The sequence below is a fragment of the Carcharhinus amblyrhynchos genome, chromosome 6 (genome assembly GCF_965287045.1).
Source record: "Carcharhinus amblyrhynchos chromosome 6, sCarAmb.v2.hapA, whole genome shotgun sequence".
NCBI lineage: Eukaryota > Metazoa > Chordata > Chondrichthyes > Carcharhiniformes > Carcharhinidae > Carcharhinus > Carcharhinus amblyrhynchos.
The window spans coordinates 26,965,590-26,978,322 of record NC_137329.1 but is presented as its reverse complement, the minus strand read 5'-3'; the positions used below and the strand labels follow the sequence as shown (position 1 = coordinate 26,978,322).

Here is a 12,733-nt window from a genome sequence, read left to right as displayed (position 1 = left end):
CGAGGCCGCCGCCGCCGCTCGGGAGGAAGAGGGGAAGCGCGGTGCCTGATGGGGATTGTAGTTTACCGAGCCACTAACTGCGCCCCAGGCACCAGCGGGAAAACTACAACTCCCATCGGCCATGGCGAGAGCCGGCTCCCTCCCAACCCGTCACTGCGCATCCTCGGCTATACAGCTTCTGTCTCTCACGCTCGCCTATTCCCCTCCCCCTGAGTTGATTCAGCCCATCAACAGACAAGTAAGAGACGACCGTTTACCCGTAATTATTTTTGACGACACTTTTTTTAAATATGTGTATCAAGTTAACCTGTTTGCGAGTACATGCTTGACCTCTTTTAAGGTCAAACCAAATGAACAAACTCAAGTTAAATCAGGACAAAGTAAAAGGAGGGGAAAACAGCCGGAACAAAATCAAAGTACAAAGGAAACTTGAAAACATCAAATTAAAATGTGGTTATTAGGGTCGATAATACACCCCAGTCCCTGCGATGCCCAACGGGCGTGGAAGGCATCAACTGTGCCTGTGGACGACATGTGCTCCCGCTCCAAGGACGCAAACCAAACAGCCGCGGTAGAGGAGCAGACAGTTAGGATGGACGGCCCCCTCGATCGCGCGCTGCCTAGATCTGTAAATGGCACGTTTCGCCAGGCCCAGGAGCAGGTTCACGAGGAGTTTGTCATCCTGACCCTCCCCTCTCTGCTATGCTGCGATGAGTAGGAGGGCTGCTGCGTTGAGCACGGAAGTCTAGGGCGTGAGCCCGGGTGGAGCCGCCGCACGTGCAGATCTTGGTGGTAGTAGCAAATATTCAAACGAGAACTTTGAAAGCCGAAGTGGAGAAGGGTTCCATGTGAACAGCAGTTGAACATGGGTCAGTTGGTCCTTAGAGGCTTCCTAAGGTTTCCGTAGATCGGGAGCGTGGGACCGCAGTGCAAACAAAATATTAATAAAAGGTTTTTCAGGAAAAGAAAAGGGAGTGCAACCTAAGACACAAAATATAGACACGGTCCACAAGGCCACAGGAGGGGCAAGCTTCAGAGCCCATGAACCAGTGGATCCTATGGTTGTGCAGAACTGCTGCATGCGCCACCCTCCATCCCAGGTCCCCGATGTAACGGGGGGAGATCCCTCCGTAAAGGGACTTCCACTGGATGGCAACAAGGCCCACCAAGGAGTATCTGGGCAGCAGGCGAGGACATGGTAGTGGAAGGTGTGCAGCAGCCCATATAGGAAACACCTCCACATGATGGGGCAAGGGCACGGAGGACATTTCCACAAGACGGCTCATGAAGTACATGTCAGAGGGGGGAAGCACATCTCTAGCATCCATTAACTTTAGTAAGAAGTCTCAAAACACCAGGCTAAAGTCCAACAGGTCTCACAGCTGGTGTTGTGAGACTTCTTACTGTGTTCACCCCAGTCCAACATTGGCATCTCCACATCATGATCCGTTAATTTTGAGCCCCTCCCGCGCACCCTTAACCGTCGAATGATTTAAATCAATGATGTACGGGACTCACAGCCAATCAGAGGCCGAGTGGCCGGACATCTGGGTGGTGCCCTTCGTGGCAGCGCAACCAATGGGAGGAGGGCAATCAAGGTGGGTTGAGGCAGCCTGGGGCGGGCCGTGTGGGTCGGAGTAGCTTTACTGTGGGTTGCGCGCGCAGCGCTGGTGGGGGTGGGGACTGCGCTAGCTGAAATTGCAGGAACTTTTGAAAGTGGGAGCCAGATACAGGCAGGCAGACAAGACAGAGCGCCATTGATTGTTATTAATGCTTAAAAATAGCAGCAGTCACTCATTGCTGCAGATCACTGAGAATTAGCAAAGCAGGTAGTCAGACTTTACCCAACACTGCTATGTTTTATTTCTTGTTCTGCTACTGATTGCGGCTTTTTCCTCCTTCCTTATTGCAGTTTCTGGTAAGTCAAGACAGCACCGGGTAACGCCCCAGCTGCTGAAAAATAAAACCATTACACTCGCGTCTAAGTAGCAATGCTTTGCAAATACTCAGTGCATTGGGAATCCGTTTGCAGCCTATGTAATTGATGTTTGCAGTGCAATAATGCATGTGTTGTTAAGTATTTGAATAACATTTTATATTGTGTTGCATTTGTTAAATCGCAAGGGTTTTTTTCAAAGCGGGTTAATGTCCACCGGTTTTTTCAAAAAAGAAAGTTGCAATTTTTTTTTGTTACTGTGATATTTCTTTTTGTTAAGCGATCGAGAGACACGATCCGATTCTGTTTACAACAAAATGATTTTGGGTCAATTGTGGGGAAATCGGTGGGCAAACTCGTGGAAGCTGCAAACTGGAGAGAAAGAGACTCACTTGAATCTGAGTAAAATTTCAATGAGGAATTAGAATGAAAAACTGAAAATGCTGGAAGTACCCAGGCAGCATCCTTACCAATTCCCGTTCACAATCTGTCTGACCTGATCGTTTTTCTGTTTTTTCTAATTTAATGTCACATCATCCGCAATGTTGTGCTTTATTAACATGTAGAATGCAATAATTCCAACCTGTCACGTAGCTGTTTGAGCGATTAGGTGCCTTTTCCGTATATTGTCATGTAAAAGGCACTGTATTTCTTTCAAATACCTATTTTCCCTGTGAAAGAGTAAGGAATTAATTTTGATTTCACCCTTTTTCGTTACACTTTGGTAAAAGGTAGTTGGGGTTGGTGTGTTTGGGCTCCTGTGGATTGAGTCAGGCTGCAGCATTTGATTAAAGGGCAGGGAAGGAAGAAGAGATGGAGAGAGCGTCTCAGCTGCGATGAAACTGTATCGTTTGTGTGGAATTGCTACATCTCCAGCTGACAAGTGTTACCCAGCGGCTGCTCGTCAAAGCCCCTTTACATTGCCAACTCTAGCTCCCTGGATCCATGTCTGTCTGCTTACTCTTTATTTGATACCCTTCCGGTTATATTGCAGGTATTTTGCTAGCAGTGCATCTTGATGAGAGAACGTGTTTCACATTGACGCGTTTCTGAGATTTGTTTACCATTTCTACTATTAGTAGTTTTATTTTTTTCGTACCATAAGTGTGATGATATTTCAGGTCTAGAAACTTTTCTCTATCACATGGGTAACACGTAGGTAATCTCTAACCAAAACACATGTCTCGGGCTTTTATTTACTGAGTGGCTGAGTGATTGACAGCTGTCAGTTTTTGGGTGCGGTCAGGGTGGACTCGATGGACAAACTACTGAAGGTGATTGGTAGCTGTCAGGAATAATCACATGAGACAATTATGCACTTGCCTAGCCAAGGGTTTTGTAAAGAACTGATTGCACATGGCACTGGAGCATCAAGCACATGGTGCATTTATAGCTGTGGGTTCTATGCAATCTGGTACTTGATGCCTGATTAAGCTACAGTTCCTTTACCCAGGCAACACATGGAGCTCAGTCAATGGGTGGAACTCCCATCCCTGCAACAGCTGCAGTTTGTATTAATATTGTCTCTAATTTAGTAAAATATCTCAAGGCCCTTCATAGGGACGTTATCAAACAAAATTTGGTACCAAGCCATGCTAGAATGCTTGGTTAAAGGGGGAGGTTTTAAGAAGTGTCTTGAGGGGGAAGAGTGGGGGGGTATTCCAAGTCCTTGAATGTGACGTTAAATCCAAACCTGTTCTCATCTTTCCCACAACTGTTTGAATCCTGCATTGGGTTTCTGCCTTTGCCATGGTGCCAAGACAGCTCAAATCAAAGTCACCAAAAGACATCCTAAGTGGCTGTGACCAAAGTAAACCTGCTCTCATCATCCTTCATGACCTGTCTGTACCCTTCAATATGGTTGACCACATCATTTTCCCCTCTGCTGTTGTTAAGTGACTGCTTTTGCCTTGTTCCATTCTTACAAATTTAATCAGAGCCAGATAATCTAATTTCTTCTCCTAAACCATCACCTCTAACCCTGAAGGATAAATCTTTGGACCCCTCCTATTTCTCATTTACATGCTGCCCTTTGCTGACGTCATCCGAAGGTGCCGAGTTAGTTTTGCATGTAGGCTGACGACTCCCAGCTCTACCTAGCCGCCACCACCTCCCTCTCAACTCCTCGACTGGCTCCAAATTATCAAATTGCTTGCCCTCCAGTTAAATAATGGAAAACCAAATTTGTTGCTTTCAGCCCCTTTTCCAAATTTTGTTCCCAAACTATGACTGTATCCCCTCTCCAGCAATGATTTGAGATTAAACAAGTCTAGTTGCGATCCTGGTTTCATATTTGACTCTGAGATGAGCTTCTGACCATTAGTGCCAGATCTGGTCTGCCTATTTCTTTCAATCTGTCACATTACTCAGCTTCACCCCTCAGCTCAAGTACTGCTGAAACTCCCATTTATGTCTTTGGCATAGTTGAAGCTAGAGGTACCAATGCACCTGTGGCTTACACCCCACATCTTACTCCTCAAAATTTAGCCACTTTGCCTTAACTCCCAGCAAGCCCCAAATGCCTTCACACCATACTCACTAACCTAACTTGGCTATAGGTCCAGCAACATCTTGAATTTAAATTTCTCATCTTGCTTCCAAATCCCTCTATGGCCTTGTCCTGCCCCTATCTCCTTCAGCCCAGAATCCCCTGAGGTATCTCTGCTCCTATAAATGTGGCCTCTTATGCATTCCCATTTATAATTGCTCCATCTTTTGACTGTGTCTTCAGTTATCTAGACTCTAAACTCTGGAAGTCCCTCCCTGCTACTACCCACTTTCCTCCTTTTCAATACTCTTTGACACTACTATTTGTCCATTGGGCTTCTGGGCATACTTAAACTTTAGTGATTCAAAGTTGTTTCATCTGTGTTTGATTATGCTCGTCCGGTAACTGAAGGTTCAAGACTGCTGTCACCACCACCTTAGGGACAATTAGGGTTGGACAATAAATGCTGCCTGTGCCAGCGATGCCCACTTTGCATAAATTAATTTTAAAAAGCCCAAGTTTTTGTTCAGCTGACCTACGTTGCTCTGTACCACTCCTGTGAAGCACCTTGGCCAATTGATTACATTAATGGAACCTTTTTTTATTGAGAGATAAGTATAGAGACAGAAATATTTAGAGAAGGAATTTGAGTTTAGAGCCCAGGTAGCTAAAGACATGGCTGCCAATTGTGGAGCAGTAGAAATTGGAGATGTGCAAAGGGCTGGAATTGAAGGAGCATATTGTGTAGTGGGTTGGAGGAGATGACGGGGAAAGATAGAGGTGAGGCCATGAGGATGAGAAAATGAGGATAATTTTTAATGTTAAGACTGCCAGACTGGGAGCCAACATAAAAACAAACCCACTGTATGGATTAGAATGATGACCATCAATAACCATTGTTTTGCACAAAGTGGAATATGTTAAGACCATTTTGGCCACGTCAAGTGGAAAAAGTACTAACTTGAGGTCTGGTGATGCATTGAGGAAATTGCATCAAATTAGATTTGGTTGTGTGGAAATGCAGTTCTAGTTACATATTCTCTGCAGAACCTTCTCTCTCTCTCAATTGGGCATCTCTCTATTTTAAACTTATTTTATTTCTCCTATAAAATTTGACCATGTCTTTGATCAAAATTGTTTTGTTGCAAGTACTATGAAATCTCACTGCCTTGAAAATAGTTGCATTGTTCTTAATTCCCTTGTTTAGCAAAGGCTGGTAGGTGAAGTATAGATGAGAATATTATCAAATAAATAGGTTGGACTAAAACCTGGTGTTGTCAGACTTTTTACAGGTGAAGTATAGATCAGCTGTGATCTATTGAAGGGTGTGGCAGACTGAGTGGCCTGCTCCGGTCTTTATATTCCTCTTGTAATGTAGATTTAGTGTGCAGGAAAGCATACAATAAAGTGCCTCACTTGCCTTGTTGGATAACTTCAGATGTATCGTTTGAGAAAGTGTATTATGGGCAGAAAATTGGCTGACCAGTGGGAATCTGCTTGAGTTAGTGGACATTACTCAGATTAGAAAAGAGGTTTATACATGGTGAGTCCTCAGTATCAATGCTGGGCCAGCTTTTTTATATTGGTCCGGATTGTTGATTTGCATGAGTGCAGGAAAAAGTCTGAACCCGCTCCTAACCAAAGTAAAAGTCAGGAAGCCATAAATTAGAAATAAGTGGATACAATTTTAACGTTGGTCAGTGTGTGGTAATAGATTTTGGTTGATACTTCGAGGAGGATACACAAAGGGAAGATATTGAAAGGTATGGATGAATAAGGAACTCTAGAGTTCAAATATAAAATCTAGCTGCACTATCAAGGGGTTAAAGGCTGGATTTTGGTTACTATATGGAGTTAGAGTCCCATTGTGGATGGGGTATTCAAAACCATCACAGTAGTATGAATTTGTCAGCATATATGCCTGAAATTGGAAACTGGGGATACTTGGGCTATTTTTGAAACCCAGAAGGTAAGATTTTTGCAGGATTCCTAAATGGCGAAGAGATTAGTTGGGGTGAGTAGAGAGAAGGTATTTGGAGAATCGGCAAAGAGGGGTCACTGAAATGAGGGTTAGCAGAATTTCTTCAGACGCTGAAGAATTTGTATGAATATTTGAATCTGAGGAAGATAAGACTATAGGGAGAGAGCAAGACATTGGAAGCAAGTTTGGTTTACTGTAGCAAAGAGCTGGCACATGAGCTGAATGGCCCCTTTCATCTCTCTGGTAACTTCTCTGGTATTAAAAGAAATGGGTTCGCCTTGGTGTTACAATAATAATTGGAATATCAAAGTTGTTGAGCTGTTTGGATACATTTCCATCTGTCACCATGAGCAGCCTAATTGACAGAATCCTGCAGCATAGAAGGAGGCCATTTGGCCCAGCGTGCCTGTGCAGACTCTTGGAAGAACAATCCCTTTTAAATGTAACTGTTGAATCTATTTTCACCGCCCTGTTAGGTCACCCATCTTGATCTTGTTTTTGACTGTTGTCTACACGTGCATATTGAATGGGTCACTGGGTAGAAATCTTCTGACCGCATTTTTGGAAAAACTTCTTCCTGCTCCCTGGTCCAGGCCTGCAAGGGTAGGTGACTGTGCTACTGATCAGTTAACTCCGTACAGAATGCGGACTGTCTGGCTCACACACAGTCTGTTAATGAATGGAAGAGTCATCAGTGCTCAAAAGTTTGTGATTTCACTGAGCGTGATAAAGTCAATGCCATACATTGGGGTATTGTTAGTGCATCCTGCATTGGTCCCCACATGGCCATCTTGATTGTCTTGCAGACACCAAATTTTTGATGTCAATTACTTGCATTCATACAGGGCTTTTAATATAGTGAAACATCCCACAGTGCTTTACAAGAGCATTACCAAACAAATTTGACACCGAGCCATGAGGGAATTCCAGAGTTGAGGGGCTAGGCAGCTGAAGGCCTCGCCAGCAGTATAGGAACATGTAAAATAAGTGTTGCTCAAAAGGCCATTTGAGAACCATGGAGATCCTGGAGGGTTGTACGGCTGCAGGAGGTTATAAAGATGGAGAGGTGAGGCCATGGAGGGATTTGAAAACAAGGGTGAGATCACTCAGAATACTACCTCAGGCCATGATGCATTATGAAAGATGCTATGGTGCCATCGGTGTTTATTGTTGACCCTGTTTTGAAAAGCTCTCCCCACCATCATTGCCTTGGAACCCTCATCGTGACAATGATGTGAATTCATTCACAATGTGTCATGGAGAAGTTATTTGTCTTTGCATCCTTGAAGCTGGTCTTTTTTATAAAAGATAAATGGTCATAGCATTTGATTGAATAAATTGTCAGCAACCTCTGCAGTCCAGGTACAAGCCTCTTTTGCTTTGTACAGGCCAGGGCCTTCTGGCTTAGCATAAAACAGATGTTGAAATTGGGCTTGGCTGAGATGATGTAATGAGCCAGAACTGCTATTCCTTTGCTGATTCAATTTAATTCAGTTCACAAAGAGGCTGTATCGATTTCCTCAAGTGACACATGGGCACTGTAGTAATCTGTTCATTTGATAACCATACGGCATACAGAACTTCTGCAAATATTGATGCAGTGATGAAAAACACCAACAACAGTAAAAATGTAAGTGAATTTGCCCAACTATGGTAGGACATATATAACCCAAGCACTGGGGTTCATTTTCAGAGGGGTAAAATTGAAAAGTAGGTAAGTGATAAACTTGAGCTCCTTGGATCAAATCTAGAATAATTTAAACAATCCTGGTCTCCATTTTTATGAAAGAAATAGATCAAAGTGAGGTTTAAAAAAAATTTACTAACATGCTGACTGGGATTATAACTTATCAGGAAATGCTCTAGAGTTTGGATTTTTTTCTGAAAAGAGAACACTGGGGAGTGGCCTGATAGTATGATAGGGAAGATATTTCAACTTGTGGAGGATTGGGGTGTAAGGAAGGGGTAGTACCTCTTATTGATGGCTCTCTGCATTTTTTTGGAGCGATTCATCCTGTATTTCTCAACTCTTGCCAAGTATTTGCTAGTGCATAAGTGGTCACATCCCAGTCAACCACTTCAACAGGTGGGCCGAAGTGAGGGTAGATGTTGTCTTGTATCCTTGGTGACTTATGGATTTGTCTACCCTGGCATGCAGAGACTGATTGCATCTGACTGAACACATGAGACCAAGATCCAACAATCATCATGGCAGGTTAACAACATATTGTGGAACTTGTAGAGCTCAACAAGACACAGAAGACATCTTGGTCACCCACTGCATCAAAATTTATCTCCAGCAGTCTAGATTTATTTTGCCATTGGGCCAAGTTGGGTCATGGCGAAGAGCAACTCTTCCTCACTAATCCAATTCATCCGCAAGTCATGTTAATTTTTATCATGTCATCCATCACCTATCTATCCAAAATCCTAGTACTCTGGCCATCATGCAACTGGTGTGTCATCTGAATGAATTTGGGGGTGCAGCTGAACTTTGACATGATCCTCCACAGGCCTTGTTGGCTTACAGTATCGAAGGCTTTTGCGAGGTCAACAAAGGTAGTGTAGAGCTCGCGATTTTGCTCCTGACACTTCTGAAGTTGGCGCACAGCAAAAATCATGTCAGTAGTCCCATGACCTTTGCAGAAGCCACACTGACTCTGGAAGCAAGTCCAGCTCCAGATGAGTGACCAGACGATCTAGCAGGACTCTTGCGAGGGTTTTTCCTGTGATGGAGAGCAGCAAGATTCATAAGAACATAAGAAATAGGAGCAGGAGTAGGCCATCTAGCCCTTCGAGCATGCCCCACCATTCAGTAAGATCATGGCTGATCTGTCGTGGCTCAGTGCCACATTCCCGCCCTCTCCCCATAACCCTTAATCCCCTCTCTTATCAAAAACCCATCAACCCGCGTCTTAAAAATATTTAGCGAGGTAGCCTCCACCACTTCAACGGGCAGAGAATTCCAGAGATTCACCACCCTTTGAGTGAAGAAGTTCCTCCTCAACTCTGTTCTAAACCACCACCACCACCACCACCACCACCACCCCCCCCCCCCCCCCTCCCCTAACTTGAGGCTGTGCCTCCTAGTCCTACTGTCCTTTCTGAGCGGGAAGAGTCTCTCCACCTCTATTCTATCCATCCCATTCATCATCTTATATGTCTCAATGAGATCTCCCCTCATTCTTCTAAACTCCGAGTACAAGCCTAGTTTATTCAGCCTCTCCTCATAGCTCAACCCCCTCAACTCTGGCATCAGCCTAGTAAACCTCCTCTGCACTCCCTCCAAGGCCAAAATATCCTTGCGTAAGTACGGCGCCCAAAACTGCACACAGTACTCCAGCTGTGGCCTCACCAATGCCCTATATAGCCGCAGCAAGACCTCCTACTTTTATATTCAATCCCCCTCGCTATGAAGGCCAGCATCCCATTCGCCTTCCTGACCACCTGCTGCACCTGCAAGCTGGGTTTTTGCGACTCATGCACAAGGACCCCGAGGTCCCTCTGCACCGTCGCCTGCTGCAGCTTTCCTCCACGTAAGTAATAATCCTTCCTACCATTATTCCTACCAAAGTGGACCACCTCACACTTGCCAACATTAAATTCCATTTGCCATTTCCTGGCCCATTCGCCCAGCCTATCTAGATCCTTCTGTAGACTCTCCACACCCTCCGCACAATTTGCCGTTCCACCAATCTTGGTGTCATCAGCAAATTTCGACACCATACACTCGGTTCCCTCCTCCAGATCATCTATATAAATGGTAAATAGCTGAGGCCCCAGCACCGACCCCTGGGGCACTCCACTAGTCACCATCCGCCAATCCAAATAGCACCCATTGACCCCCACTCTCTGCCTCCTATTTGACAACCAGTCCTCTATCCACGCTAACACCCTACCCCCAACTCCATGTCCCCTGACCTTCTGCAATAACCTCTTGTGAGGTACCTTGTCAAACACCTTCTGAAAATCAAGAAAGACCACATCCACCGGCTCTCCTCTATCCACCGCCCTAGACACATCCTCATAGAACTCCAGTAAATTTGTCAGACACGACTTCCCCTTAACGAAACCATGCTGCGTCTGCTCTATCAAGCAATTCCCCTCAAGATGCCTCGCTATTTCCTCCTTGATGACGGATTCTAACATTTTACCTACAACAGACGTTAAACTAACCGGCCTATAATTCCCCGCCTTTTGCCTGGCACCCTTAAACAACGGTGGTTGTCGCATACTTGCTGATTGCCCTTCCTCTTGTAGAGGTGCATGATGGAAGCATCTTTAAGTTCCTAAGGAATGGATCCTTACTTCCAAAAGGACTGGAACAACTCAGTGAGCTTCTCAATAAGCGCAGACCAGCAGCTTTATAGATCTCTGCAGGTATGGCATCTGCCCCTGGGGCTTTGCCACTGAATAGCTGGCTGACAGCTTTTGTGATATCAGCTACTACCAGTGGGTCATCCTTGGTGCTGTTGATATCAATCTGGGGAATCCTGTGTGTTGCCTCATTATTAATAGATGACAGTCAGCTGAAAAGGACTTCAAAGTGTTCAGCCCATCTCTGCAGGATCTGAGCCTTGTCTGTAATGAGTTGTACCATCTGTACTCAGGAGGGGGAACTCCTGAGAGATTGAGGTCCATAATGTTGAGAGCTTCATAGAAATGACTTGAAATGGTTCTGTCAGCATATCCCTGTATTTCATTTGGTGCTTAGCCAGGCATCCTGCATTTTACACAGTTTATTCTGGACTGTCCTGCGAGCACTAGTAAAAGCATTTTTGGATGGTGGAGAATCCCCTCAGGCATTCCCAGTCACCAGTGGTGTCAAACAGGGCTGTGTGCTCGCACCCACACTCATCAGCATGATGTTTACTGCCATGCTGAATGATGCCTTCCAGGACAGTGTTGCTGGAATCAGCCTCAAGTACAGAGTGGATGGGAAGCTTTTCAACCTGAAGTGACTTCGAGCACTTACCAAAGTGAAAGAGACTGTTCTGAGAGATTTCCTCTTTGGCTGCACCCTGTGCGCTGGCTCAGAGCCAGAGATGCAAGTCAGCATGGACAAATTTTCCATGGCTTGTGACAACTTTGGACTCGCCAACATTAAAAAGACTGAAGTCATGCACCAGCCTGCTCCTCGTGTACTGTACACAGAACCCATAATCACAATCAAAGGGCAGAAACTACAGGCAGTAGACCAGTCCACTTATCTTGGCAGCACCTTCTCCCAAGCAGTGACTATTGATGCAGAAGTTAACTGCAGAATAGCAAAAGCAAGTTCTGCTTTTGGTAGACTGCGCTCCACTATATGGGAACGTTGAGGAATCGGCCCAGCAACAAAACTGAAGGTCTACAGCACCGTGGTACTCACTACCCTGTATGCCTGTGAAACGAGGACTGTGTATCGAAGGCATGCAAGACAGCTCAATCATTTCCACGTGACTTGTCTTTGCAGAATATTATGCATCAGATGGCAAGACAAAGTACCAGACACTGAAGTTCTCTCTAGAGCAAGTCTACCGTCAGGCCACACACTGCTGATGAGAGCGCAGACCCAGGGGCTGGTCGTGTCATCTGTATGTCAGATGAGTGCATACCCAAGCAGCTCCTTTTTTGGAGAACTCTCTGCTGGAAGACACCCATATGGAGGGCAGAAGAAACCTTTCAAAGACACACACTCGAAGCCTCCCTGAAGTTACTTGACATTGACATGACCACCTGGGAAACCCTGGCACAAAACTGCCCTACCTGGCGCTCCCTCATCCACAAAGGCAGTCAAGCTCACGAAGCAAGTTGTATTGCTGAAGCACAACTTAAGCGCAAGCTGCGCAAAGTCCAGAGCCACCAGCGCAACAACTACAGTGTCTACACAGGTCTGTCCACTATGTGCCAGGACATTCCGTGCCTGAATTGACCTGATCAGTCATCTTCGGACACACCGCAATCAGCCTCAAAATGAATAATGGTGTCAAGGTTCTCATTGATGGACAAACGACATTCAAAATCCTGTGGTGATGGGCTTGTGATATAGCAACAGATGTGGATTAACTCTGAGACGTAGCCACAAATCTGCACACAGGTGGCTCAGGCAACATGGTTGTTTTTCACTGGAAGGAAGAGAACTTGGCAGCCCCCTGAGCAAGTGAGCAGACTTCTTAGACCACACTGTTCACCTCCACAAAATGAAGTTAGAAAAGATGCCCTAAACATTGTCTGCTTCACTCCCTGGCCAGCTGACAGGAACCCTTTAACATGGTTGTGAGTCACTCAAGATAAAGGTGGACACTGGTCACCACTGACATGTGGAACATGCATACCCTCATGGTCA

At 45.3% G+C, this 12,733-nt stretch overlaps 1 protein-coding gene across 2 annotated transcripts in view; it reads left to right on the top strand.

The window, feature by feature from the left end:
* Positions 1–216: 216 nt before the first annotated feature.
* Positions 217–12,733, top strand: part of LOC145343772 (GTPase HRas) — a 66,242-nt gene continuing 53,725 nt past the window's right edge. Inside the window, exon 1 of one of the 2 annotated variants that reach the window (XM_080190093.1) lies at positions 217–238. The gene's annotated coding sequence lies outside the window, so the exon portion shown is untranslated. Of the gene's footprint in view, positions 239–1,692; positions 1,919–12,733 lie in introns of those variants that run through there. The other variant, XM_080190092.1, reaches the window with a different exon arrangement.